Source organism: Rousettus aegyptiacus, unplaced genomic scaffold, assembly GCF_014176215.1.
Source record: "Rousettus aegyptiacus isolate mRouAeg1 unplaced genomic scaffold, mRouAeg1.p scaffold_m13_p_1, whole genome shotgun sequence".
Classification (NCBI taxonomy): Eukaryota; Metazoa; Chordata; class Mammalia; order Chiroptera; family Pteropodidae; genus Rousettus; species Rousettus aegyptiacus.
In genome coordinates this window covers 65,631,748-65,655,424 of record NW_023416284.1, presented here as the reverse complement: position 1 = coordinate 65,655,424, position 23,677 = coordinate 65,631,748, and the positions used below count along the sequence as shown (strand labels likewise).

At 46.3% G+C, this 23,677-nt stretch overlaps 1 protein-coding gene across 4 annotated transcripts in view; it reads left to right on the top strand.

Moving 5' to 3' along the window:
* The window catches only part of BCAR3 (BCAR3 adaptor protein, NSP family member), a 184,072-nt gene that overhangs the window by 49,001 nt on the left and 111,394 nt on the right, over positions 1-23,677 (top strand). Inside the window, exon 2 of one of the 4 annotated variants that reach the window (XM_036236562.1) lies at positions 12,501-12,551. The exons of the other annotated variants lie outside the window; for them this stretch is intronic. The gene's annotated coding sequence lies outside the window, so the exon portion shown is untranslated. The remainder of the gene's footprint in view (positions 1-12,500; positions 12,552-23,677) is intronic. 4 annotated transcript variants of the gene reach the window in all.

Below are 23,677 nucleotides of genomic sequence, written 5' to 3'. Positions count from 1 at the left end.
TCTAGATATTCTAGGCAGAGAGGACAACATGGGCAAACTCTTGCTGTAGTCCACCAGGCTCAAGATGTTCCTGAGGCTTTTGAGGCACTGGCCTTGAGCTCTAGTCTTCAGGATATGGCAGGAACTGAGTAACCATTCCTCTCCCCCTTACTGCTGGCCCCTACTGTGCTGACTTCAGAGGAGCCTTCCCTACCCTTCCTTCCTGCCCCACCTAAATGCGTATGAAATTTTTCCAGCCTGAAGTATCCCTGAACTTCTAAGATATCCAGAGCTGCCAAGTCAGCCACTGCTAGTGGTCACTGTCCACACACCACTACCAGGGGAAGGCATCGCCTCAGCCAACAACACCCATGGAGTTCACTCAGCTACCCCTGCCCCACCCAGCTCCCTGCTTCCCCAACAGCAGGCACATGGGCAGGGCAGGGGGCACCTCAAGAGCACAGAGAAAGGCACAGAACATTGGGGTTCCAGCATATTTTTCCATTCTTTTCTTTTCCTAAGGGAGAAAACAATCAAAGGAAAGCAAAAGGACAGGCTCTCAGACTCAGTGTGCGCGGTACTGGGTGAGATGTGTTCCTTTTGCTCCTCAGAATGTCCTCTTCTTTTTTCCCCTTGTGTCATCATTCATTTGTTTTAATAAAAGTGACCCTGATATCTTTTAATTGGGGGGGTGGTGCGGGGAGGCAGATAGGAAGTTTTCATTCTTTGCTCAGCCCTTGCATGGGGTAGACCAGAAGGGTGGAGGAGCTAATGCTCTCAGGTCACCGCTCCACCAGTAAGGAGTGGAGCCAATGGACAAATCCACAGGCTTCCTTGCCCTTAGTCAGATAATTCTAAGGGGTGTCTGCACAGTGTCTGGGAGGGGCCCTAGAAGCTTGATCCCAGTTTCCCACAGTAGTCGGCAGCTCATAATGCACCCCTTATGGGCATCCCTCCCCTCTCTGTCCCTCACATCCCCTCCCCTACAGTCCTCTGGGGATCACCTCCCTCAAACCATCTTGCACTATTTGTACCCACGTCCTTATCTAAGGATTGTCTGGTTCTGGGGAAACCTACACTAAGACAGGTAGGCAGGAGTTAGATCACCCCTGATCTAGGCCAAGCTAACAAGTTTGAATTTATTCTGTAGGTGATTGAGCTTCTGAGGGTTTAAAGTGGGAGAAATTTGTTTTCTCCTGCTTTTGTTTTAGAAACAAAATTAATGGCAGCTTAAGAACTAATAATACCCAGTGCCACTGACTTCCAGGCCAGTGAGAGCTCTTAAGTCATTTCCACACTGGTTCAGGGTTTGGATGTCTGAATAGGTAGACCTCTTTTTTTCTTAAGTCATTTATTTTCAAGAGATAAATATGTATGGTACAAAATTAGAAAAGCACCAAGGTCAGATCTATTTTTAACTAGCCATTGGGGTATTTAAATAGCCATTGTTTCTAGATTGTATTAAACCACAGTAGAGCTAGCTCTTGACTCCTTAAGACCACCCCTGACCTGCTTCTTGCCCTTCCCACTCCTGCAGCCTGTCCTGGGGCTCCTACGGCCCTCACTGCCTGCAGGTTTCTCTGCTGGAGGTGAAACGGTTGTCCTCTCGCTGGAGAAAGACACTGACATTCTTGGTCCCAAGGAAACTTGGCAGTGTTGGCAGGTGTCAACATCCTTGGCAGATGCCATCTTCACCCTTTGTCACCACATATAATTGCAAGTTGGTTGAGTGCTGCCCAAATGCATTAAGATTTGCGGCTTGTTCTGACAGAAATCCGAGAAGTACATGGTGAAGGCCAAGCCTGCAGCTTTTATCTGTTAGTTGGGGAGAGGAAGAGATAATGACTCATAACACTCCAAGTCTTTAAATTTCTCCCAAAGAGCTGCCCTCTGTCTATAATGTGAGAGAAGAAGTGCTGTCAGGTTGATTGCTCTGGATCAGCCAAGCCACACACATTTATTTAAATCAAGTCAAATCTAAAAATAGTTTTGGATTATCTCCTATGGGCCATCTCAAGCTCAGCTCTTTTGGGTGTTCAAGTAATTGTGAGCCACCAGGTCAGGCACTCAAGGAGGTAGACCGGTGAGGTCACGGGTCTGATGGCTTTGGAACCAGGCAAGTGTATTGAGAATTTCAGCCCCACTGGCCAACTGAGAGATCTTGGGCAACTTAGTTATCTCTTTAGAGCCTCTGTTTCTTCTTCTTTATAATGGTCCTGCATATTGCACAGGGGTAGATGAAAATCCCAAAAAAAGTGCTTTGTTTCCTTCATTTTCCCTTTGAGGAACTTACAACCTAGTGAAGGAAAGAAGACACGCATATGAAAAGTTAAAAAAAAAAAAATCTGTAAGAGATAATCAATAGTTTAAAACAAAACAAAACAAAAGGAAGAGAAAAGAGAAGAAGATATATACAAAGGGTGATGAATTATCAAAGGCAGCTTAGGGCTGCTATAACAAAGTACCTCAGACTGAGTGGTTTAAACAATAGAAATTTATTTTCCTCACAGTTTTATAGGCTGGAAGTCCAACATCCAGATGTTAGCAAGGTTGATTTCTTCTGAAGCCTCTCTCCTTATTTTTATACATGGCTTTCTTCCTCCTGTGTCTTCACATGGTCTTCCCTCTGTATTGTGTCCTAATCTCCTCTTATAAGGACATCGGTCATACTGGATTTGGGCTCACCCATATGACTTCGTTAAGGTCTTCCATAAGGACCTTAGTTGTGTCTTTAAAGGCCCTGTCTCCAAATATAGTCACATTCTGAGGTGTGGGCAGTTAGGGCCTCAACATCTGAATTTGGGGGGAACCCAAATGAGCCCATAACACCAGGCATAATGTTTGCTGTAGAAATTAACCAGGGGACACTAGCAGGGAGGGAAGAACAAGAAGGTATTTCCGGTTTGTAATTTCGTTTAGTCTTAACCGAATACAGAATTGCAGTGCCTGGCACAGAGCGGGCATATAATAAGTATTTGTCAAATGAGTGTTCAAATAAATGATCAGTCTGTACAGTTTTTGTCACTGGACACATGAAAGGCACCCAGAGAAGGGTATATAGAGATGACAAACCTGCAGAAGAGATGGCTTTCATATTCAAAAAAGGCTTTTTTTCAAGAACAGATTCTGATCTGTAAAGACACAAGTCAAAAAATTGATGTGACGGAAGTTTATAAAACTGTAGAAGTCATGGAAAAGACTATTGATATTTATTGACCAAATATTGTGTTGCTGGAAGTAGATAGAGGACAACTGTTGAATTTGATGAGGTTTTAGGGCATATGCACAAAAAGAAGGAAAGAAAAAGAAATGAGGTCTTATTTGTGATCAGTACACTTAGAGAATTTCTTATCCCTTAAGACAAGGGTTCCCAACTCTTGGGCTGCGGACCAGTACTGGCCGGTCCATAGCGTGTTAGGAACCAGATCACACAGCAAAAGGTGAGTGAGCGAAGCTTCATCTGTATTTGCAGCCACTCCCAGCACTAGCATCACCGCCTCAGCGCCACCTGAGATCATCAGGCATTAGATTCTCATAGGAGCATCGGTCCCTGGTGTAAAAAAGGTTGGGGACTACTGCCTTAAGACACTGGAGGCTGAAAATATAACTAAGGCAGGAAGGGATCCAGTGAATTCACAGGAGGGTAATCTTAGCACAGATTGAATCAGATTCCTTTGGGATTTTGACTCCCATGCTGGAGACAGACTGCTGGTTGGGTGGATCGCGGATCCAACCAAGTATTGCATTTTCGTGGTTTTATGTTCCTTCAAGGATCGTTTAGTAAGCACCCATTCTGTGCTAGGCAGTATTCCAGGGGGTGAGGACAAGGTAGTCAATATGAGGTCCTAGCCCTCAAGGACCCCAGTCTATAGACAGAAGCAGATAGGTGAAGAGATAAATTGCCGTTTGTTGAGGTCAGTTACATATTAAAACTATGATCAAAGTGCTTTATGACCTCAAGATTCTTGTGACAATAACTAACTGGACAGTTTGTGCGTTAAAAGGACTTGACAATATTCGATAAATAAATGATGAAAGATACCTGGTAAGAGATACTAAAAGCAGGAACTCAGTGCTGTATGTCCTTGGAGTTACTAGCATGAACCCTGCTTACTTACTCTTGGAATTAAAAAGAAGTCGAATCTATAAAAGTTATGTCTCTCTCATTTTTTAAAATCTTCCTTCCTGCATTTTAGAACTTCCTATAAATTCAGAAAATGTTTCTGGGTAGATGGGTGAGTGGATGGATACATAATTGGATGAATAAATGAGTAAAAGAATGGATTTTTTTGCTTCTAGAACTGGGCAGATTTTTCTAATAGAAATTTGTTAATCTTTGAAGGTTCATGATAATCAAATTCGTCAAGTAACCATTTCTGAAATCTTGTGTGGAAGTCCCTGGAAACTGTTTTAATTCAAAAAAAAAAAAAGAGGGGGCGCATTTTGGTCTCTGGGGCCATTGTTTATGAGTTTTTTCATTTGCATTTCTAGGAATTCTATAGAGTGGGAAGCGCTATAGAATGGCAAACTGCAAGCCAAAGGTCATATTGACTGACTGTTGATTTCGGCAGCATACACTGAAGGAGGAACTCTTACTTTGGTGACTTCTCACTCTCCCTACTAGAAAGAGTACAGTTCAATCTGCATATTGCTCAAGAGGGCTGTCCCACTGGAGAGCCTCAACATAATTTGTAAGGCCTGGCATTTTCGATGACTTCACCAAGAATTTGGTGACTGGAAGGCAGAGACCCAGGAAGGAATCCTGGATCTGGAATCTGGACACTATTAAATGATTTTTCCTTATTTGAAGCTTAGTCTTAGGTCAGTATTCATGAAAAAATAGTTCTGTGGCTTCCTCAGGTTGCCTCTTTTCCCATCTCCCTTTCCCATCCTGACTCCCCAACCTCCCTCCAGTGTTCAAAAGCCACAAGCATCTGGTAGCTACCATAATGGACAACACAGAGAACATTACTGTCATTATAGAAAGTTCTATTAAACTGTGCCGTCCTGGGGAAAAGGAAAGTGAAGAGCTGAGGGAGAAGGTGGTAATTCTGAAGAAAACACCAATAATATCTAGACCAGCCATATGGAGAGGAGAACATTCTAGCAGGAAGTTGCCACAGGATAGACGACTAGTCAACAAGAAGAAGTGGGTTTTAAAGTGGGGAAGAGGGTACAGCTTTGGAACCAGAACCTGGGTTTCACCTTAGTTCTACCATCCAACAAGTGTGTAGCCATGAGCAAGTTATGGGAACTCTCTGAGCCTCAGTCTTCTCGTCAGGGAAATGGTGGTAGTAATAGGGGTGATGTAAGAATCGATAAGATAATTAACGTAAAGTGCTTAGCATGCTGCCTGACATATGGAAAAGGATAGGTTGGGGTGTGTGAGGAGGGAGAGAGGGGAGAAGGGGGTGTAAAGAAGGAGAAGGGGGAACATAGAAATAAGACAGCTGATCTGGGAAGAAGAAATGTCTAGAGGAGTAAAAAATGAGCCTGGGAAGTGAGTATTTTATGTTGGCTAAAGGTCAAACAGTCAGTAGGACAAAGCAACAGAAGGCCGCAGGACCTCCAGAATACCGAGCGGAACAAGAGGAAGATCCTCTGGTCTCAGGATTAGAGCAGACCAGCCAGGCGGTAGCAAAAATTACCTGTGATGGAATTATCTGTGGCAGCAGAAATTGAACTGCTAATTGAAGTTCAACTATACTCATGTTTGTGCCAATGATTGTGTTCAGGGGACCCAGAGAGAGGAACAGATGAGGCTTTCCTGGGACAGGCAGATGAGCAGGGCTGAGGCTGGAGGGACCAGATGTCAAGGTGATGGCAGGTAGTAGGGTAAATGGCCTCATTTACCTGTCTGCCAGGTGGCTGACCATCGGCTGGGCAATGAAAGTGAATGGACTACGTGTCTCTCATCACTCGGGAAGCCAACCTATCCTTCAGCAACTGTCACTGTGCTCAGCACCTTTCCCTTAAACCCTATAACAGTTCTGAGGGCGGCATCCCCATTTTGTGGAAAAAGAAACTGTGGCTCAGGAAAAAAAAAAAAAAAACTTGAATAAAGGAACCTACCCAGGGTCACATGGCTGGCAAACAACAGATCCAGGATTCCAGCCCTGGTCTGTCAGATTGCAAAGCCTACTCAAGTCTGTTGTGGAAGCCTTTACACTCTGAGGAGGTCAAAGCGGTAGAGATGCACAGAGAGAGTTTGAAAAGAGTTGGGATCACATGTACTCATCACTGTTGGAGTGCAATGCCATGTTAATGTGACGGCGTTACAGATATGGATAAGACAGGCTCCCGCTTTCAAGGTGATTTGCAGAGCAGTGAGGGAGACAAGCCAACAACAAAATAAGATCAACTATAGGTAAAATGTTCGAATTCACTCATTTGAAAAATATTCTTTTTATTGAGTATCTACTATATGCCAGGCACTGTGCTAGACTCTGGGGATGCTATGGTGTGCTGTGGTTAATTGTTTACAAAAATGGTTGCATTCCCCCCCTCCTGTTATCCATACTCTTTTGCAGTGTGACTTTGCAGCTTCTCCTATTAAGAGGTTATGTCATCTGTTTCTCCACATTTTGAGTCTGGACTGGCTGTGTGCTGTTTTGGCCAATAGAAAGAAATGGAAGTGATGCTGTATCTTTTCCAGATCTTTCAAGAAGCCTCACACCTTTCCAGTCTTGGTCTTGAAAGCCCACAGCTGCTAGGCAAATACACCCTGCCTGGCTTCCTGAGTGATGAGAGACACGTAGTCCATTCACTTTCATTGCCCAGCCGATGGTCAGCCACCTGGCAGACAGGTAAATGAGGCCATTTTAGACCCATTGGCCTCCGCTAAACCAGTATCTGATGCCAGATATGAGCAAGCCCACATCAGTCGAGCGCGATCCAGTTCAGCAGAACTCTGGCTGACTCATAGACACATGAAAAATAATAAATGAATACTTTTTTAAGCCACCAAGTTTTCAGTTGGTTTGTTTCACAGCTTAAGCTAATTGATACATGAGCAAAACAGATACCTGTTCTCAAGAGGCTTGTAGTCCAATGGAAAAGACAAACTTTAATCACAAAACTCCACAAATACATATTAAGAGAAAGGAAATGGTAACTGAGCCACTGATGGTCTCCAGTGACATCCACCTCCTGGTGTTCACACCATGTGTAGTCTCCTCCCTCACTGTACCAGCGTTGGTCTGCCTGACCAAATAGCATATGACAGACGGGATGCTGTGTCGCTTCGCAGATTAGATTACAAAAGACTTGCAGCTTCTGTTATGAGCTCTTTTCTCTCTTTCTGACCATTCAGTCAGGGAGAACCACCTTCCATGTCCTAAGGAGGCTCAGGCAGCCCATGGGGAGGCCGTGTGGCTAGGAACTCAGGTCTCCACCAACAGCCCAAGAGGCATTGAGGTCTACCAGCCGCTGAGTGAATGAGCTGGGAAGGGGATCCTCAGGCTTGGGATGCCTGAAACACAGGATGTCAGCTTGAATGTAACCCCTTGAGAGACTCTGACCCAGAACCATTTGACCATGCTGCTCCCAAATTCCTGATCCAAAGAAACTGGGAGATAACAAATTTTGTTGTTTTAAGCTGGTAGTTTTTGGAGTAATTTGTTACTTGGCAACAGATTACTAACCAAAGGATTTAACTAGATAAATCAGGGGGAGGAGGTGGGATGTCCCAGAGAGAGGAACTAGCATGACGAAAGGTCCCAAAGTAGAAGAAAATATAGCACATTTGAGAACTGAAGAAAGAGCAATGTGGCAGGAGTTCAGAGAGCAGGCATGGCACCACGTGAGGCCGGAAGGTCAGTGGGGACCAGAGCCATGGATGAGGCTTTGTGGGTCTTACTAAGAAATGTGCCTGTAGGAGCAAGAAGAAACTACATTATTAGGGGGCTGGCGTTGGGGGCTCCAAGGAAGCCCAGATTCTTCATCTAGTAAGAAGACAAGGACAACACAATTCCAAGGTGTATTGTCCTTCTTTGGCTTTACTCACAAATCGTAACTACTAGATTTGGGAAAACTTTTAGATACCAAGTTGGCTGTCCTCAGTGGGAGCTGCTCCTCATCTCCCTGGGACGCCTATCCAGATACCGTGGGGGTCAGTGATATGGGGATGATGGGCGGGCAGCGGAGGAGGAAGAAAACAAAGAAAGCATGGAAAAGAGAAAAGCGGCGGAAGGAGGAGGCAGCAAAGGAAAAGGAAGATGGCTAAAGAAAGAAGTGCAGTGTCAGGAGGCAAAGGAGGAACAAGAAAAGAGAAGGGAAGAGGGAGTGGATGCCAAGGAAAAGCCTGGGGACTTTGCAAAGCGGCTGCCTAAAGAGAGTTGGATGTGACAAGAGGGAGTAAGAGGCTCTTAGAGATGCTGCTCAGAAAGCCTGAAAACTTGGACCTGAAAGAGTGTATGTTAAGGGTTCAAGGAATGGGGTGGTCACTTCGGTGGAAAATAAACAGATTGAGAGTAGAAGGAGATAAGTGGGTTAGGAGATTAGCTAAGGCTGAGCTAGAAAGCAGTCATGGCTCAGGGATTTGAATTGACCACCAGGTGCTGGGCTGTAAATCACAAGCCTTCACTCGGGGTTGCCCGTGACTTGTGGAAGGGCTGCCAACTTTGGGAAATTCTTCTTAATCATAACAGCCATCCTTCAGAAAGATGTGGTGAGGTTCGCAGTTTGAATGCAAGAGATGTGCTTACCCACGGGGCAGAGTTCCGTGGGCAACATAGGTTCTGCACCAAGTTCTCTAATTAGCCCTGCGAGATTAAGATCTCTTCAAACTGTGGCTTTGGGGTTTTAGTTCTCCCTACTCAAAAATACCCTTCGAGAGGCAAAGGAAGAGGTGGCAAACACCTGGCCCAGCAGAGGAAAGGCTTCTTCTGCCCCAGCTATACCAGGCAGAGCGGAACTATGCTTCACGGACTTTAAGGGCCGGCCCCTCCAGCAGGTGCAAAAGGAGAAGCAAGGGGCGCAGGTGCGGGGAAGGAGGCCACTTCTTGGCCAGCTTTTGTTGGTTTTCAACCTGTCACCCTTCTACCTCCCGCCCCACAGGAATGTATTTATGCTGATTCAAAAAATACTGGGGCACCTGGACTCTTATTTCATTCCGGTGTGGATTTGGTCAGGCTGGCCTAACCATTTTTCTCCAGTGAAAAGGAGTCTAACGATGTGGGTAGTCCCCAAAAGAGCTGTGCTGAGGGAAAACAAAACAAAACGAAAAACCCATCTATTCATCGCATGACTTGATTATAGAAAGATAACCCTTTTTCTTATTTAAAAAAAAAACACACATGTATATATTTGAGAGAGCAATGTGAATGCCTTACCTGACGTTCCATCAAGGAAATAGATTCCACTGAAATAATGTTATAGGAGAAAAACTCCAGTCCTTACCCGGGGGTTGGGGAGGGGGCAGGTAAAGAATTTTTTCTAACAATCTAAAACCCATAAATGATAAATAGAATTTTTAAAAAGCATAACAACTTTTCTCTCTAAACGGCATTCTTCTTTTCTCTTTCCATCTCTAGTCCAGGAGATATTCCCCTCCCTCCTTCTTGCTGTTCCAAAGGAGAATAGAGAGGAGGGTTGCCTGTTGAGCCCTCACCACTGCCGATCCTAATCTGATGCCAGTAGTTGAAGACATGCTTATAAAGGGTCTCCTACACTAAGAGAGAAGGCTCTCTGTTCTAGGCGCCACTGCAAACACTTGCACAGACCCTAGCCCTGCTCCGCTGGAGCACAAGAGATCCATTTTCAGACAAAGCGTGTGTCAGAATGTTGGTGCGTGTTCAAAACCACTTTCCAGTTAGGCGGGTTCAGTGGCCTCTCTTTCCCCTGAGTGTGCTTTGAACAGACCACAGACTGGGAGGATCAGAAAGATGGGAAAAGAAATGCAGCTGTAAATCAGTGTAGCTTCTCTAACTCTTGAGGTCAGACAATGGGTCCTGCTGAAAGGGTGAGGGAGAACTTCCCACCACAAGGAAGGCTAGGTGTCACATGTGCCTGAGCAGTTAGCTGCTCCCCACTCACGAAGCTGCGGACACCCTCTTGTTCATTTCTCCTCCATGGCTTTGAACAGACGCTCTTGGAAGGGAAGAACCTCTTATTTCGTCTGGGCTCCCTAGTCCTCCCTCCTCTAAACACAATGAGGATTTTTTTTAGGTTATTATGGCACTTCCGGTGATTCTTTTCATTACCTTTAAATGTGGAATCAGTTCTTCTCCTGGTACTAAATTTGTGACCCCTGTTTTTACAAGCCCGAAGCTTCTAATCTTATCCTCCATGAGCACCGACAGAAAGGATCTGAGCACTCTAATCACTGCCAGTTCTTGCCGAAAAGCAAAATAGCCCGCCAGCCTCCTACTGCCTGGGTGCTGGTGGGAAGGGCCGAGGCAGCCCGAGGACCCCATGGTTCTTTGGAAAGAAAGAAGCAGTTCTAGCTAGTCCGGGTGTTTAGGAAATTATTGCAATGATTGTTACCATGTGAATACCAATGTGGTTTGTGAATAGGGTAAGTTATTCCAGGGGCTTTATGGTGGTAGCATTTGAAAAGATTAAAGGAGGAACTGAAACCAGTTTCTGTCAGTCAAAATTTTCATTCAGCCAGCACATTTTCAAAATTTGCAACTAGTATTTTTTTTTCTTTCGAAGCTCTTCACATCTTCTGAGGGTGACAGGATGCTGGGGAATTTATAAACTAAGAATGTGGAGATGAACAAGATCCTGACAGCTTGCAAAGGACCACTGTTGGCCGCATTCGGGAAAGGGCTATGTGAAACTATGTGTGCTAACAGTAAACCCAGAAAAAGCCAGAGGAAGCACCTTGGAAGTGAAATTAAGAGGGTTTTTGGATTCATCCCGCTGCCTGTTCTTTGACACACAGCGGGTTTAATTTAACATCGTTCCCATCCATCCAAGCCCAGACACAGTATGTTTAGAGTTTGAAAGATCCCGGAGCAAGGTGAGAAGTGGCTTACTAACAACATAGAGAAGTCTGCCCGTTACTGAAGGTTGTGGTTCAGGGGACAATTGCCTTTTCTTTTTTTCCATTCAAGTTCTACACAAGTGAGCCGTAAAAAAAAAAAAAAAAAAAAAAAAAAGATGCTTATCTCCTTCCTTTATTTTAGCAGCCCGTGAAGTTCCGTTTCCTTCTTGAAACCTCTGACTCAATGGCTAGAGGAATGCTCCTCCACCCCATCCCATCCCGACTATGCATGCAGCTTTCATGACTCCCCTTTCACTCGCCCCTGAGCAAAGCACACGTTGCTTTTACACACTGCCATTGGCTTCTTTGTTTATTTTACATATCTGGGTCACTTGTTGCTTAGGTAAGATTTAAATCTGGCTGAGTTGGTGTGGCTAGCTTTTGATTATTCACAGAAGGAAAATAGTATGTCATATCCATATAAACATGTCATATTTTTTTCTTTTTGTTCATAACATTTGACTTATCATTAAAATATGTGGTGTGGTCACCTCTCAGCCTCAACTTCGAATGGTCTGGGCTCAGAACCACTATTATTATCATTATCATCATCATCATTTTAAAGTGATCATTTAATCATGATCAATAACAATTGAATAATTGTTATAGTTTTTTATTACTGAATAATTTTTATTGTTTTCTTACAATAAAAATTTTTATTATTAAAATAACTCACAGAACATAAAATTTGGAAGACAGAAAAACACCCTCTTGGTGTATACACTTTTATCATATTTTACAATGTATATAGATTTATTTTCTTTCTTTCAATAATAATGATATATTGTAATTTGTTTTAGAGTCTATTGTTTCACTTAGTAATGATCGTGAAAATATTTCATATTTCTCTTCTTCTGTAATAGAGATTTTAATGGCTGTGTAGTATTCTATTATATAGGTTTTATAAAACCACTTCCTCATTACTGAAAATTTTTTATCAAACACATAAGCACTTAATATATGCCAGGCATAGCCCTAAGTTCTGTATAGATACTAACTCATTTAACCTTCATAATAACATATGCAGTAAATACTATTACTATTCCAATTTGCAGACGAGGTAAGGAGAGGTTAAATAACTTGTCCAAGGTCACACCATTCTGTAAGTGGTAGAGCCAGATTCAAACACAGAGAGTTTGGCTCCAGGTCTGTGCTCCTAATCACCCACGCTTTGCTGGCCTCCCTCCGTCTCTGCGGACAAGTAAAGACCTTCCTTTACCTGGGAGGAAGGCTTAATCTACAGAAGACTGCTCTGGCCAAAAAGGGAACTGCTATCCTGTAAGTCATTGTTATTTAGAATTAAGTATTCAGCCTTGAAACAACTGGCAAAGAAGCACCTGGGCGGGATGGGTGGTGGTAGCCTCACAGCCCCAGGAAGGCAATCTCAGGAGAGGCCACAGACCCCAGGTCCAACCTGGCTGAGGCCTGGGTTACTCACCCTTTAGCAGAACCACGGAAAGCTGCCCAGCCTGCCCTGAGCTACCTTGATCCTCACACCAAACTGAGAAAGCCTTTCCTTTGCATTCTGTAGGAGCTGCTGCATCTGACCTAAGCCAGCCTTGGGAGGCGGGGGACAGGCAAGGTAGGAAGCGTCCTGGTCCACTGCTATTGTACCCCAGAGCACAGGCAAGTCTGAGCCAGCGGAAACTGCAGCTAGCGCTGCGGGGTGATGTCGATCCAGCCTATGAAGTGACTTTCGGGACACTGGAGCTTAGGAAAATCCCCTGACTAACCTGCGGAGGCTCCAGGGCGGTTGTTTCTGGGTGATCCTGGATCCTTACTCATCGTAGCCTTGAGACTGGGTTTTGGGTTTGGCCCACTCCTTTTCTATTCTTCCCTTCTCAGTAATCATAATATGATGTCATAGCTAATGATGATAATTGTTGTTTTACTTATTTAATTCTAACTTATTTAATTCTCACAACAGCACAATGAGGTAGAACAATAGTTAATAATTATCCTTATTCTAGTGATGAAGAAAGGGAGCCATAGCGAGGTTAAATAACCTGACATAGGGGAAAGGGTGTCAGGTGTGGGGAATACCACAAGACTGGGACCTCGACTGGAACCTGTGCCTCAAAACGGGCCACCACACTCTGGGCCTCAGAAGGCGGCTGGAAAGGAAACATTAGTTGAGCCACCTTACTTCCCTTGTCCCATCACTTCTAGGAGGTGAAGGTCTGAAGAAACAATAGGAATTTGCTGAGGGAGATTTTTTATGGAATCTGATGGTGGAGACAGTTACACGTCGTATTTTATAGAGGCAACTGTTTGCAGGAGCTCAGAGAAGGTTCATATGAAATGACATTCATGCGTCCCTCTCCGGGAGGTCTATCAGTTTGCCTGTATTCTGTCTTTTACAGAGGAACCTGGAACACACAGACACCACATCCAACATCAGTGCAGCACGGTGGCCGAGCGCTGCCCACCACACCATCCAGGTGAAATCCTGGCTCATTCTCCTCAGTGTGACTTTGGCTCTGTGTGTTACTTCTCTGTGTCTCAGTGTTCTCATCTGTAAAAGGAGGATAGTAGTGCCCACCCCATAGATGCCTGGCCCAGAGCCAGCCCTCAATAGCCACCGGCTATTTTTATTTTTACTTTTGACTTCGCCGTTCCGTTCTCCGCATCCTCCAGCTCATTACACTCCAGTCACACCGACCTCTTTTCTGTTCCTCAAAACTGCCAAACTTATGCCTACATTCGAACCTTTGCTCTAGGGTTCCTGGAACTCTCTGCCCACTCCTCCAAGCCCCACCCAGGTCTGTGAGTTGTTGGTTTCTTCTCATTTGGGGGTTTCAACTCAAGCCACCTCCTCAGAGAGGCCCTCCCTGACCACCCAGTCTAAATGAGCCCCAAGTCACTCTCTAGCTCATTGAAATGTCCTATGTCTATACCACTAGCCACTAGCCACACGCGGCTAGTGTGAACTGAAGAACTGAACGTTTAATTTTATGTAATTTTAAAATTAATGTAGACTTAAATTTAGACTTAAAATCACCGCGTGTGGCAATGGCTGCATATTGGACAGCGTAACCCTAGCCCCTTATTTGCCTTCATCATCTCCGAAGCACTTATTCCTCCCTGAATTTATCTTGCTGATTAATTATCTGCTGTTTATGATGACTTTCCCCAACTTGAGTGTGTGAACTTAATGGAAGCGGGGAGTCTAACCCGCCTTGTTCACCACTGTGTCCCCACGCGCCTGGATCTTTGTAGGGGCTCATGAAGATTTGTTGAAGGAACGAATGAGTGAGCATATCAAGGTACTTTGTAAACCATAATGCATTATCGAAATGTAATATATATTATCATTACGTACATATATAATTGGAAAGCCTGCTTAGCTGTTTCGCTTTCTGAAAATCCCTAGGGCATGTGTGCATGCATGCACACATACACAAAGCCCATCTCTAAAAACGAGCAATTTTAAAATGTAATTTTCCTATCTTAGAAATGCATTCTTCATTTCTCCAAATAATATTCCTCATGGCGCGATTATATATTATCGTCTACCTCCCCTCTGGCAACAAAAGGAGGGCTTGGCCTGACCAAAATTCCACATCCTGTAACTCGGGAGCAGCCCTCTCTGCTCTATGGCAAGCCCAGGAGTGCTTCCGCCTGGCGCTGGCCCTTGCAGCTAGCCCTGGACCACGGAGAGCAGGATCCCTGCACTGGTCTCCAGGCCTGTTTGTCTGCTTTCCAGAGACCGCAGCTCTGGGCTTGACTGGGATCAGGTCTGAAGCCTCTGAAGTACTTGGGTAGCCGTCGCTCTGACTGTCACGAAAACAAGAGTATTCCTAAGGGGATTGCCAAATTCTTGAAATTAAAAACAAGGTGGGAGCAAGCCCTCTCCTTCCTGTGGGAGTAGCTGAAGCAGAAGTGTGCTGAAATTCGATGCTCCAGGGCTCCTGGGAGGGCTGGGACCCGGTCAGTTCAGTGGTTCAGTGCCACCGGCTAGTGTCTGGTTTCCAAGGAGGGGCTGTTATCGGACCTCCAGTCTTAAAGAAGTGTTTTGGCCTGAGTCTGCCTCTGAGAGAGCTCGGTGACTGGAGCGGCAGAGTCAGATCAGGGACAGGGCGTGTTGTTGCCCCATCGAGCCTAAGCCCAGGGGACTCCAGGGCCTGGTGGCCGCGATAGCCCGTTCTATTGCTCAATGCCGGGTGCCGGGTCTGGGAACCAGGTCAGCTTGCTGTACAAAGCTGGCCATGGACCTTCCCTGACCCTGAGCCTGAGCTGATAAGTTGGGGACACAGAAAGGAGACAGCTGGTCTATGGTTGTTTTTAACACTCCTTCCTGGCCCATGTGCTCGGATTGGTTAATATTCTCCCTCCCTACATGCAAACTCCCACTTCTATACACACACACTCACCTACACCTAGACCTGCATTTTCTTCCCATACATAACCTCGAACAGGATTCTTGGACCATGCAAAGGAAATATTAGCGGGGGGTGTTGCTTCAGGAAGGGATCTGCTTCAGTGTGTGGATATGCACGGGGTGGAGGCGGGGGAGGGGGTGGTGCCACGTGTCTTGGCCCCAAGACTTTCCACCATGAAAATATCTCTCCTAGAGTGCAGGTTGTAGAGAAAGCAGTGTGTCCACTCCTCATCCCACCCCAAACCATAGGTTCATGCATGCCCTGGGTTCTTCAGCAACATTCACCTAGCCCTTTCCCTGGGCCAGGTCTCACCCTGTGCCTGAAGGTGACTCAAGTGCTCTCAGTAGGACAGGTATCATTTGGATGACTGGTCACTCAGGGACACAGAAAGTGGCTCTTCAGCCTCAGGCACCCACTACCTGACTGGTGAGTGGCCCAGAGAATGTTGGGCCCCAGGGCAATCCTTGTGTCCTGTGGAGCCTGTAGATGCTGAAAATAGAAGCAATTCATCTTTTGAAAGAAGCTCTGGGGGCGGGACCAAAAGTGTGTTTGAGGTGGGGGCACAAAAGGCCACCATGTCGAACAGGCCTCCCGTAGCCCGGCCCACTACAATCTCGTCTATGCTGCTCTGTCGTTACCACATCTTTTTGGACCCGATGCCCTCATATTGTTTCTTTATATATATATAAATTTTGCTTCCTCTTTTTCAAAATATTATGACTTTGTGAAGAAACAAACAACCCATGCTAGGAATCTGTGGGGCTTTTCTCATCACCCAGCCTACCTGGCATGCGTGGAGAAATGGTTATCCATGGGGTTGGCCCCCTGACTTCTACTCCAGGATGGGGAGCTTGTGACCATGGGGCACCCTATGACTTAGGGCTCTTCCTCCTCTCCCAAAGTCACATTTTGGGTCAGGTGAAGGGCCTCGGGTTCCCTAAAAAAAGCTCAATAAAGAGGTCCAGTGACAGCAGAGAACATACCCCATGAGCTCATTTCACGGAAAGCGAAGGGTCTCACCCTGATAGTTGTGTTTGTGGTTTTTGAGCAGCTGCATGTGCCAGGCCCTGCTCGGTGCTTCCCTGATGTTCTTACGTCTAAGTCTCAAGGGCCAGGCCAAGAGATGAGTACTGTTTTTATCCCCATTTTGTGGTGGGGAAACTGAAGACCGGAGAGATGCAAATGAGTTTGCCCGAGGTCACAGCCTCAAGCAGCAGAGCTGGTCCTCAAGCCCAGGTTTGGCTGACTAGGGAGGCTACGCTTTAAGCCACCATCTGTCTCCCTCCCACCATGGCCTCCCCACAGCCCTGACCCACACCCGGGGGCCAGGGGCGCCGCAGCCGTCTAGGCAGCCCTGCCTCAAGATCTGCTTTCCTTCCCAAAAGGTCTGAGAGTCAAAATCCCTTCCACTGATGTAATGTTTTTTCCTGTGGAATCTGCTGAAAGATCATTCTTGTGTCCATTTGTTCTCCGCAGGAGATTCCTGTAGGGGAAAGATTATCAAAATATTTGCCGGCCTTGCAGGGAGTACTTAGAGTCGTGCCAAGCTCTGCTGGATGTGTGAGGTGCCACGTTCCTCCTGGCTTCTGTTTGGACCCGTCTGCTGAGGAGGGAGGAGGTGAAGAATGTAATGGAAGCAATATTTAGCCTTCCATGAGCCCATCAGGGATGCTCAAGCACAGTACAGAGTTGGACATAGCAATAGGTATTTAAGAATTTTCTAGTTCAGAGCATTAAGTGGGATCTGAAATCTGAGCTGATCGAAGTGCCATTAGTACACTTCTGGAATCATGGGTGTGCTGAGTGCCTGGGGTGGAGCCAGAGCCCCAGGTGCCAATCTGAAAACCTGACATCGGGCCTGGCCCTTCCCTTGGCTGGCGGGCAGGTCCCCTGCCTCCCTGGGCTTGTAAAATGAGGCAGGGGGCAGCGAGGAGAGGTGATTTTAAAGAGGCCAGGTAGCATCCAGAAGCCAGACTGAGTGGGTTTGATTCCAAGTCCACTTCATAAGAGAGTGGAGACTTTGGACAAGTTCGGTCACCTCCCTGGATTTAGTTTCCTCATTTGTACTTTGTGTGCATACGTGTGAGGATTAAACTGGTCTCTATGTAATATCCCTGGAATAGTGCTTTGCTCTTACATAACAAGCACTCAATAAACATCACCATTATTGTTTACAGCCCCTTCCTGCTCTCGCATTTTATTAGTTAAACTGTGCATCTTGGCAATCACCCCCTAAGAGATAATGTCTCGGTTGAGCAGTGGGTTGAGGAGCTGGCTGGAGAAAAAGGAGATTCTTCCTTGCTGGATCATATATAGTCAACTCATGAATTTCTTCCACCCACCCCTCCTACCCCTCACTTTAATGCAATGATTTTACCTGTATAGAAATCCTTGAGGGAGGCAGGCAGTACAATTTTCCCAGGGGAGTGTCCTGGAAGGGAGAAGATTGTAGAGAGATTAACTTCAGTTGCTAAAGCAAAACTCCTCAAGCTTTTTCTGTTCCTTTTCACTATTTTAAATTTCTTTTTCCCTAAGGGAGATGTTTTGCAGGTGACAAATTCTTGTTAAAAAAAAAAAAGAAAGAAAAAGAAAAAAGAAAACCATGTGTCAGAGCCATACATACCAGGAAATTCAATTCAGATCTTTATAGTTTACTAGCTGGACAGGGTTATTTCTCCTCTCTGAGGTTGTTTCTTCATCTGTAAAATGAAGGTAACGATATTATCATTAAATATCAAGGGTTGTTGAAGAATTAAACGTGATCATGTATATACAGCACAAAATAGGGGCTCAGAAAAGCTAATTTTCCCTGCCCTGGCCTCCCCTCCATATCCGTGCCTAGGGGGGTCTTCCACTTGCCTGTCCACCTTCTGTCTCCAGCCAAAAGGGCAGGAGGCGCTCCCCATGCTCCCTTACATTGTGTGCTGTTAGCTTTCAGAAAAGGCTATAATCTTCCTAGAAGTTCCCTTGCAGGTTAGAACCTGTGAGCTGTCACCAGGACTGGTTGCTGTTAAAGTGGAGCTATAAATAGGAAAAGAGTAAAGGGGGAAACTCAACAGCCCCTTCTCATATGGCATTTAGCCACAGACTGGTGACCTAGCTCTCCAGCCAAGGTCCCTGCTAACAGCTGGGCACAGTGGTAGTCACAGGTTGGGGAGACTGCCTCTCTTTATCAGGTGTCCCCCACCTTATTCAGGAATGGGTCTTCAGGGGTTAGGTAACTGGGGCCACAGTCACGAGTATAGTAGCCTTCTTTCCTCTGGTGATGGAAGCCTTGGTTGGCTAGAGGTGGGCTAAGAGAGATTGGGATGATGGCGAAGGGGTGACAGAGAGGAGCAGTGCCCAGTCATGGGCCTGGGCAGCAGCTCTGTAGACTGATATTCTGTGCCCACACCCAGGGGACCTGGGGCTCCCAAAACCCTTGCCATCTTCTGCCAGATACTGGGTTTCTTTTGCATTCTCCTGAGCTTCCTCATTGCTGCTGCTGTGTTCTCTCTCAAGGTCATGATAATCCCAAATGGTGCCTTTTTACAAATTAGACACAGGAACCTCATTCCTCAGAAAATGTAGTTCTGTGCCAGGACATACGGCTTAGCAAATGGATGCCCAGGCTGGATTTCAGCCCCCATTTCCTCCCTCAGCTGAGCAACTTTGTGCAGTGAACAACCTACACAACTGTACACAGTAGCCCTCTTTCTCATTCTCTGCTTTATTGGTCTGGATTGGCCATGTTGCTTTTGCTGCTGTCTCCCCTGAACTTGCTGCTCCTGCCTCCACTATAGCCCTTCCCATAGCAAGGCCAGCTTTTAAGAGGTTACAAAAGACAGCCTGGCACTGCCAGTCTTTCCAACCCCACCTTCGAAAGAGCTTGTGACATTCCCACCAGGCCTGGGTCAGAGGACATTGAAGGTCTCCTTAGAGTCCAATTCAACAGTATCCTTTCTGACATTATTCAGCACTCTGGGCCCAGGTTATCCCATCTCCTACAATAGTGCGAATCCCCTGCTCATCCAAGGAGCTCTTACAGAGGCTGAGGGCAGTGTACCCCTCTACTGTGTGCAAGAGAGTAGGCCCTGGAGTCTTGGGTTCTGGTGTTAGTCTCAACCTCTTCACTTTTCCTCCCAGAAGGGCTGGCAGGTTGCTTGGTAAACAACTCTCCTAAAGGCCTGCTCTGACACCTCAGGATTCCTGAGGGGGAAGGAATGGGGATTAGTGTCCTCTCTCCCACTGGGACATCCACAAATACAGTATTCCCTTGCCAGTTACCTGGATTTTGGGGGTTGGAGTGGTCCAAAACATGGCATTTTATGATTCCATATCCACTCCTTTTTAAACTCACAGTTTCTCCTGGAATACCTGGACCACCTGTTAGACACGCATGGTTCAAAGCCAAGTTTCTAGTAGCTTTGCCAGTTGCCAGGAGAGGCCACTCCCTTTGAAGAGCAGAGATAGAGGTGGGTTGATCCCTGGGTGGTCCTCATACTTCACCCTGAGAGGCAGAGGGAGGGGAGAGTTGGCTTCAGATACATTCTTAGGTGTAAGGAAGAGCCAACTGTCCGTCACTGTGGTAACACCTATGGGTGGGAAGAGGCTGTAAACCTGTAAAACAATCCTCAAGCTTTCTCTTTCCGCAGTTGACAGCTGCTACTATAACCCGGTAAGTGTAGGGTGTTATAGGAACACTTTCAAGGGGCACTACCCCAGTCGTGTAGAGCAAGGAAAGAAGTTGTGGGGAGGTGATGCCCGGGCCAAGGGAGGAGGAAAAGGAGGGAGGAAGAGGAGGGAGTTGTTTAGAGAAAGGAGGGAAGAAACTATGAGCAGTGGCAAGGAGGCATGGAACAAAGTGATGAGTTTAGGGGCCATCCTGAGGAGTTTGGATTTCAACTTGTGGGTGTCAAGAAGCTCTTGAGGGGCTTTAAGTGATAAAGAGATGTAATGAGACTTGTGTTTTAGAAAGATCACTCAGGTGGTTTAGTGGAAGACTGATTGGAGTAGGGCAGGGTGGGAGAGGGCAGGCCAGCTGGGAGGCTACGAAGAGTCCAGATGAGAGAGGACAAGGATCTCTACCGGAAAGGTGGGGGGAGGAACTGAGGAGCACTATTTAGGCAAATGGCCCCTGGGGGCAGTGATGGAGAGGACTGGGACCCAGGATGGAGGTGCCATCTGTTACATGATACAAGAGAAGATGGAACTGGTTTTGGGGTGAGTTAGGTTTGGGATGGGCTAATTTTGAACTGTCTCTGCCAAAATGAACACTTAGCAAACCATTTGAATATAAAAGCTCAAGCTCAAGAAGCAGGTTGCATTAAAACTGTGGAAGTGTGTGATAACCAGGCAGAAGGGGATGAGTTCAGGACCTGGATCTATATAGTCTCAAGGATGTTGGAGAAAGAGGGCCCACAAGGAGGATGGACTAGAAACTTTTGGAGAGGTAAGAGGAGGGTCAGGGGAAAATGGTGTCTCAGAGGTCAAACAAATAGAAAAATTTAAGAAGGAGGGAGTGGTCACCAATGTCAAATATAGCAGAAAGGTTAAAAACTCGAAGTCTGAATTGTGTCCACTGGATGTACACTGTGTAAGTCATTATCAACCTCAAGGAGAGCAATGTCAGTGGAGGGGCCGGGGCAGGAGCATCTAGAAAGAACTGTAGCCACTCTGGAGAAGGAGGAGAGATCAGATGGTAGAGGGGAGCAGAAAGTCAAGCAAGATGCTTCAGATGAGGGAAACTGGAGCAGCTTAATAGGCTGAGCTGGAACCGCCAGCTGGGAGGGAGATGTTACAGACACAGAGAAGAGAAAGACCAATAGAGTGATGGAGGGAACGGGACAGATGGAGTCAAGAACATACAGAGTGGGCTCATGGTGAGCAACAGGAGTAAGACCTGATCCTCTGTGGTGGAGTGGGGACAGGTGGAGAGGAAGACTGTGATATCGAGTCTACTGTAGGGAAAGAGGGTGGGGAGCTGAAGTCTGATGGCCTTGCTTCTAGTTGAAGTTGAGCTCAGCCGAAGTTGAAGATCGTGGATTATTGTGGGGTGAGCTTGCAGGGTTGTGGGGGTTTCTCCAAAGATCTCAGATTCCAGCTCCCTGAGTGTGAGAAAGGAGAAGATGGGTGCTGAGTAAGTACAGGAGAAGGATATGGGTTCAAACTGGCAAAGAACTAGCTCATGTAATCAACCATGGTTCCAGAAGAACAGGGAAAGAAGAAGGAAGCTCAGGAAGGGCTGATAGCTCAGGAAGATGTGGATGCATGAAAGGGCTGTGCTCAGGGGCCAGGAGCCAGGGAGGTAAGGGGGATGTAGGCAGAAAAAGGCTACTGTCGTGTACTATGTCAGGGAAAGCTCAGTTCCCTGCAGGGCCAGAGAGCAGGCAGGTGATATGGAGCACAGGTGCAAGTCACTGGACTTGGGAGGTCAGTGGACTTTGAGCCTGGACCATTAGCAGTGTTGTCACAGGATAGAAGTATGTGGCTTTGAGGACTGTAGCAAGCAGGATGAATTAGGAGTGTCTAACAATGGGAGGGTGGGTACAGTCCAGGGTTTCCCAAATGTGTTTTATCATAAGGACACATGGGATCTTGGTAGTCACTGGGTCTCCAGGCTGCACCTGGATCTCTGCAATTTAAGCATATAGGAGAGGAGCCTCGGAATCTGCACTAGCAAGTTCGTCAGGCGATTCTTATGCTCGGGCAAGTTTGAGAACATTGGTATCAGGAAGGGGTAAGTCTCCAAGCGTGGAGAAGGGAGCTTTAGAGAAGAATGGATACAGGAAAGTTTTGCAAAACAGCCTGAGAAGGAAGCAGGGAGAGTTGGACCAAGTAAGGAGAGAGCTGTGGAGAGGGGTAAAGGTGAGACTCCATGCCCAGATTGCGAACATTTGGGTTAGTAAGAAAAGATTTAACCCCGGAGAATCTACTATGAAAGAATTGTAGGAGACTCAATTTCTGGTGCCCTGGAACAACTCAGTGTTGAATCATTTGTGGATCTGGGTTTGGATCCTCTCTCCTCTGAGGAGAGTCTGGCCTATAAATAGTAGGATGGTTGAAACTTGGATCGACTCTCTTTCCTTTGACTAGCTTTTCTTTTCCTGTCCATCTTTTTATGCCCTCATTGTCTGGCTGTCATCCTGGTGGGTCCCAAGAGCAAATGCCTAGTACTTGTCTCAGTTTCAAACGTAGAGGTGCTTTATCGCGTTACCTTATCTCTGTTTCCAAACACGGCCAGTAGAGAGCTGACGGGAAGTAGTTTACACCATCCCCCAAACTTTATGGGCTTAGATAATCCTCCCAGGACTATATTTTCGCCCCTTGGTGATTCACACAGACCATCTCAGGATCCTGGAGCTGGCACCAGACGAGCACGTAAGGAGCTGACAGCCACCAATGTGATGTGACTTAGAAACATCAAGAACACCCCCTTCCCCAACACCTGAGTACGTCTTTCACCCGAAATTCCACAAGGAGCCAAATGAGTTTGAAGCAGCCAGGTGTAGAGGGAAAGACCTGAGTTTAGAATCCCTGTCAGAACTGTATTGCAGTCCTCTGATACTTTCAAGGCATGTGACCCTGGACAACTTAACTTAACGGAGCCTCAATTTCTTCATCTGTAAAGCAGAATGCCTCAGGGTGATGATGTGAGGATTAAACAGGTAAAGCACACAGAGTGTCCATAGTAGGTGCTAGAACAACAGGCAGGGCCTGTCACCATCGGTCACTATCAGCACTCCGTACTGAAAGCCCATAGCGAATGGAAGAGGGACAGCAAAGGAGTGGGGAGGGAGAGAACAGGCGGTGAGGTCTCTAGAGCTACTGTTGACTAGTTTCTATCCCCAACACTTAACAAATCACCAGAGTCCATGTTTACAGAAGCCCTTTACCTGACCTTTATTTTACCTTCGTTACCAAAGGTGGTAGCAGTAAAATATTATTTCTGTATAAAGTGCCTCAAGGTCAGGATCTGCTGGCCCAGCACCTTCCACGTCGAGGGACGCTCTAGGTGTTCATTAACTGTATACTACGAATTAAGAAACAGAAACCACAAGTCTAATCATCTGTAGCAGTCTCCAAGGAAGGCCACTATGACTCACTTCAGAATATTCAAGGATTATTCACTAATTTCCTTCCATATGGTGTGTTTGTCACCACCTGGTCACGCTGTAAGGAAAAGCTCCTCTAACACCCTCAAGTTCATAAGAGGGTCACATGGGGAGTACGCAAGGGTTTGAACTTCCTGGAAATGCTGACAACTAAGCAGTCTGCCTCCCACTCCCATTCAGATGGTCCTTCGGTCCTTTGAGCAGGAAGTTGGGGCAGCACGTGGTTTTAGCCC